This window comes from Callorhinchus milii, unplaced genomic scaffold, assembly GCF_018977255.1.
Source record: "Callorhinchus milii isolate IMCB2004 unplaced genomic scaffold, IMCB_Cmil_1.0 Scaffold1699, whole genome shotgun sequence".
NCBI lineage: Eukaryota > Metazoa > Chordata > Chondrichthyes > Chimaeriformes > Callorhinchidae > Callorhinchus > Callorhinchus milii.
This window is the reverse complement of record NW_024706440.1, coordinates 1-5,112: the sequence shown is the minus strand read 5'-3', so window position 1 is coordinate 5,112 and position 5,112 is coordinate 1. Positions and strand designations below refer to the sequence as shown.

The 5,112-nt window shown below is 44.6% G+C and overlaps 1 pseudogene; it reads right to left on the bottom strand.

The window, feature by feature from the left end:
• Window positions 1-228: 228 nt before the first annotated feature.
• On the bottom strand, window positions 229-5,104 carry LOC121852894 (annotated as a pseudogene).
• Window positions 5,105-5,112: the final 8 nt, after the last annotated feature.

Genomic DNA, 5,112 nt, shown 5'->3' with positions numbered 1-5,112 from the left:
AATCCCCTGCTGTATTGTTTCTGAGTCCACATCAACAAGCTGCAATTTAACATTTAATTTTACATTTACCGGTAAACAATATACTTACTAGTGATTTTATTGTAAATATTATTGGAATTCCCCAAGTGAATAGTAATTTGCCAATAAACAGTGAGCAACTGAGACATTTTCAAAGCACCTTACATGCAAACAAATTCCATGCTGACTGTGCACTCTGACAGGACACACTTACCCCTGCAGGATCTCCATGGGCAAGACATACCACGGGTTGACCAGGTATGAGATGTAGAGGTATCGTGCTGTGTTGCAGGCCAGCCCCAGATACAGGACTCTGAGTGAACAGAGGCAAGAGAGAGGTAAGTAGCAATCACACTTTTTTTTACTTTCCCCCCCAAATTTATCCTGATTGTGCTACGACTGGCAACGCCCCATGAGACAAACAATCCATTTTGGTCTCGAGCAGAGACTCAAAAGTGTTAAGAGAAAGAACCATGGATGTTGATATCACAGACCTACTTCGGAGAGCTACCGCCACATTGAGGAAAACCAGCAACGGTGGCTGTGTTAGTGAGACATTTAACCTGTTAATGTAAAGCCATTTAACCTAATCTCTCACAATACATGGGCCACCTCTGCAGCTTTGTCATCGTGGAGGTAGCTCTACGATTATACATTGACATGCAAATTTATCACATTAACATCACTAACCCCGCCCACTTCGCTTATGACCCTTGGGTTACACCCATTTGAAACCTTTAAAACATCCTGCCTCAGCAGCTTTCCCGCTATTTTTTCTCCTGATGACGATTGCTTGTGTTGCGATCGAAACGTCGTAGTTTTTTGTTATTTTTGGTTATTTTCTTTGAACCTATCTATGTGACTTTACCGAAAAACCCAAGAAAATTAATTCCTGCAGTCACAAAGCTTTAAGTCAGTTATTATATCATTATTAAGTATTGAATTTGTGTTATCCTATAGTAAAAAATAAGGAATAAGTTGCACTTTATATTTTGGTACGATTCCATGTGTGAGGTGCAGGACAAGGTCTATTTGCCCCGACAGCCATAGGCAATGAATGCTAATTTCACCATGAACAATGAATGAAAACAAGCTCTCAATGCATCAGCCATACAACAGCTTTCATGACATGTAACAATGACTCATCTTTAAACCACATATACTCACGATGAAACCCGACAATGGTCCTTTAACAAGAAAGCTGCTCATAGAATAAATGAGCGTGCTTCTGTGCGTGTTGCAAATGCAATGTAAAATGTTCAATAACATCTCCGACAAGATGCACTGCTACTGCGAGTCTAAATATACTGCAGCAAAAAACTTGACTTTTTTTGAAAATATAAATCTAGATTTATACTTTGGTAAAATGTAGTTCATAGAACGTAAGGTTGCTTAAACTGCATATAAATGGAATCAAAGTAAAAGAAAAACAAATCGATTATGCCCCCCAAAATATCCGGTTGTTTTCTCATTTATTCTGTCTGCTAATGATAGTTACTGACTTAAAAAAACTGAGAGAAGAGACAAGAGATTGGGATGCATGTTTTCAATAAGTTGACAGCTGAGAAGAACAAGTAAAATAAATAAAAACAGCAAGCAACTTTATATACTCTGACAAACTTTTTTTTACCAGATTCTTCTATTAAACTGCATTAAAATGGTAAAAATATAAGTTTCCACTTCAGACAGAAATAACTTCCCCAGGCTACAAGACATTGTGTTTCAACATACTCCTCCTTCGTTTCTAAACAAATTCATCAGTTAAAACAAACATGACAAGTAAATGATAGCCAGTACTAAAAGGTATAATGATACATGCAATTATTGATTTCAAATCAATCCTTACACTGACAATACATGCATCAACAAGTACGTATGATAACAGACTGTTCTATATTCATAATGTTGCCTGTGGGGACCGCTGTCACAGTTAATAGCGCTCTGCACTCTAAATCCAACCACATGAGTTCAATTCCTGGCTTTGGCGAACATCAGTGGAAAGTGATATCTGAACCGGTCCTGGTCCCCCACCCTACACCACCCTACTCTGATTAGCACAGTGAAGTAACTTTAAACAATCCCATTGACTAACAAAGTCTGGGCAAATCTTGACAAAGGCCTGTAAATTATTATTAGAAATGTATTGATTTATAGGATACTCGTAGATCCAAGGGACTCATGTTGTGGGTAAGTCAGATATCTCGTGACACCGGCTTAACCTTACAAAGGGCTTCCTCTATAACGCAGTGAATCACGAGACATGCTGGTTGGGTCAACGGGCCGTTGTAGCCTTCACATTTCTGATAATGATCTAATAGTATTGATTTATATGTTGCATGTGTAATGACAGGGTGCCACCTGTCGGCCTGAAGGGGTAATCACGGTTATGGGCACATTACGTAATGCCTAATTATGAGGAGGGCGTATCTGGGGTAAAGGTGAAAGGCGGAGTCAGTCGAGAAGCTTCGGGAACCTGCTCGAGGGTTCTAGAAGGGGGCGTGGCCAGAGGCGGGGCTTGGCCACGCTGGAGCGTCCTGGGTCCTCGCTGCGTCGCTGCTCGCCGTCATCTCTCTACGTCGTCCGACCACGTGGACGATCTCCTGCAAGGCTCTCACCATCGCCGTCACTGCGCTAGTCGGGCAGCTGCGTAGTTGGACGCCGACGATGGGGTTGTGTGTTAGGGTCGGCTATGTGTAGCTGCGTTACATAAATGCATCACCCAGTGTGCTCTTAATAAATAAGAACCCTTCTACGTGACGTGTCTTTAGAGGTGGGAGAAGGGGGTTAATTATTAGGGGCCCAGCCGATGCTGCAAGGTTGTAGACTAGAGATATTACAGAATACAACTCTCCGGCGTGTGTTCAGGTTGTACCGCGTGATTTTCGGCATGATGTTTAGGCATAATCTGAGATTTTGCTCCATGTGCTGAAATATTCGTTAAAAACTTAAGAGATCGCATATCAAGCCGAACAACAAGCGATACTACCTGAAAATGCATCGGAGAGCTGTACAGTACAACCGCGAAAATCTACGCACAGGAGCATTACCGTACGTGCCCAATGAGGGCGATGAGGCGGTGGCTGAAGAAGTAGGCGGTCAGCTCAGAGAGGTGGTCGAGCACGGAGCACACCCCAAAGAGGGTTGGGGTACCGCCCAGGTCGCCCAGGTGCCAGAAGAGGAACGTGAAGACGAACCCGTAGCCAAAGCCCATGAACCACGTGACGTACAGCACCGAGCCGTAGCGCACATTGCACAGCAGTTTCACCAGGTGCCCGTAGCGGTACTTCTTGGGCTCGGGCTTGCCCCGCTGTCGTCGGGAATGGGCACAGCTGCCGTGATGGCAGACGTGCTTGACACCGTGGTGGTGCTGCTGCTGGTGCGGCGTTCACGTGCGGTGCTGTTGACAGGCTCCACGTGCGGGATCTCGATTGACTCCGTCTCCTCAATTGCCTCTCGCGAGAACCTGCAGGGGTAAAACATTTCTATCAATCATTCTCGGGATCTCCACCACAGTAATTATTGTTTTAATTATTATATACATGTTTTTCATAAGTATCATATTTTCATCCCCTTTTAAAAGATACTTTGGATGAAAACCTCCCCATGTTGTGAGTCATGGGGGTTGGTTGGCCATACTCGAGCATGCTGGTTCGTGTGGGTTAGTGAACGGGTGGAGGGACAGCCAGGACCAGTTCAGAGACCACTCGTCACTGGTGCGAACCATGGCCAGGGCATCACTGGGTTCACGAGCGCAGTGTGGTAACCACTGCATCACTGCTCCACCCATTATAATTATTACTGGAAAGGAAATCATTTAGCGCATGATCTGCAGAATATTTTCCGCATTTAACAGAATATTTATTGCGAATACAATCGACACAAATGTTAGTTTACACTAATATGAATGAGATGAATGTGAAATTGTTGTCCATTTCAAAGAAAAAGGCAACGTGATTGACCCCCCACCCAAACCCGCAAGGGGTACTATTGTGATGGTGGAAATAACAGCCTTTGACTGGGTCTCCCTGTAGTAAAAACATCTCACTTGTTTATTAAACATCTGGTGTGTTCAAACTTGTTGTGATATGCATAATTAGCCACACTTTTTCTTTAGAGATAAGCATAACTTTGTTATTTCAGGTCAGACACGCACCTTTTGTAGTCAAAGTGAAACTGCGTTGCCACCACCAGGGCCACTGTCATGGTGACTCCAAATGCGATGAAGGCGATCTGGTAGTTGTGGTACTCTGGGGGGAGGCATGGAGCCTCCACCCAGCCAGTCATATCCACGTCTGTATAGTCGATAAGGAGGCCAATTGATAGCATGCACGCGCCCAGCCAAGTGAACCCCACATGCGCTGCCGCCCGTAACGGTCACGGTTGCGTCCCAGGTAAAGCAGGGTGACTGTGTCCACGATGGTGATGGCGGGCGCGCTAAAGAACTCTCGATGAGCACGAGTACCAGCAGCAGCAAGAAGATGGTGCGAAGCTCCAATTTGTCGTATACAATCATGAACTTGGTGGGATCGACTGTGGTTTTTGGTGTGGTTCCTGTTGTCTGAGGCCCAGTGGTGTTCGGTAAAGAACTACCATTCACTCCGAATAATTTAACATTTCTCACAAAGCCAATTGTGGTTGAAGGTGCTCGCGTGCTTAATGGATGCGCATAACCAATGGAAAAAAAGGGAATCTTAGTTGGAGGGGTCGATTTTAATGCAAAGGATTCTTGAACGTTATTTGTTGTTGCCAATTCACGCTTCCTTCTTAAATGCCCCGTGGCATTTGTAGGTGGAATGGAGAACGAAGATGTTGGTAAAGTTGTGGTTATAGTGGTTGTCGTCCCATTAGCGAAGGAGAGTTCTTTGAGGGTACAGTGTGGCGTAGCCGGATGTACAAAGCCAATTCCCAAGCTAAACCCAATCCAGCAAAGCAGGGAGAAAAGTAAGAGGTGTTTCCCCTTTTGAAAGCGATCAGCCAAAGCCCCCCACAGGGGTGCGCTGCAGAACTCAATGAAATAACGAATTCCCACCAGTAGTCCGCTCTGGCTGGCATTAATGCCCAATTGCTTGTAATAGACAGGCAGCAATGGAAAAA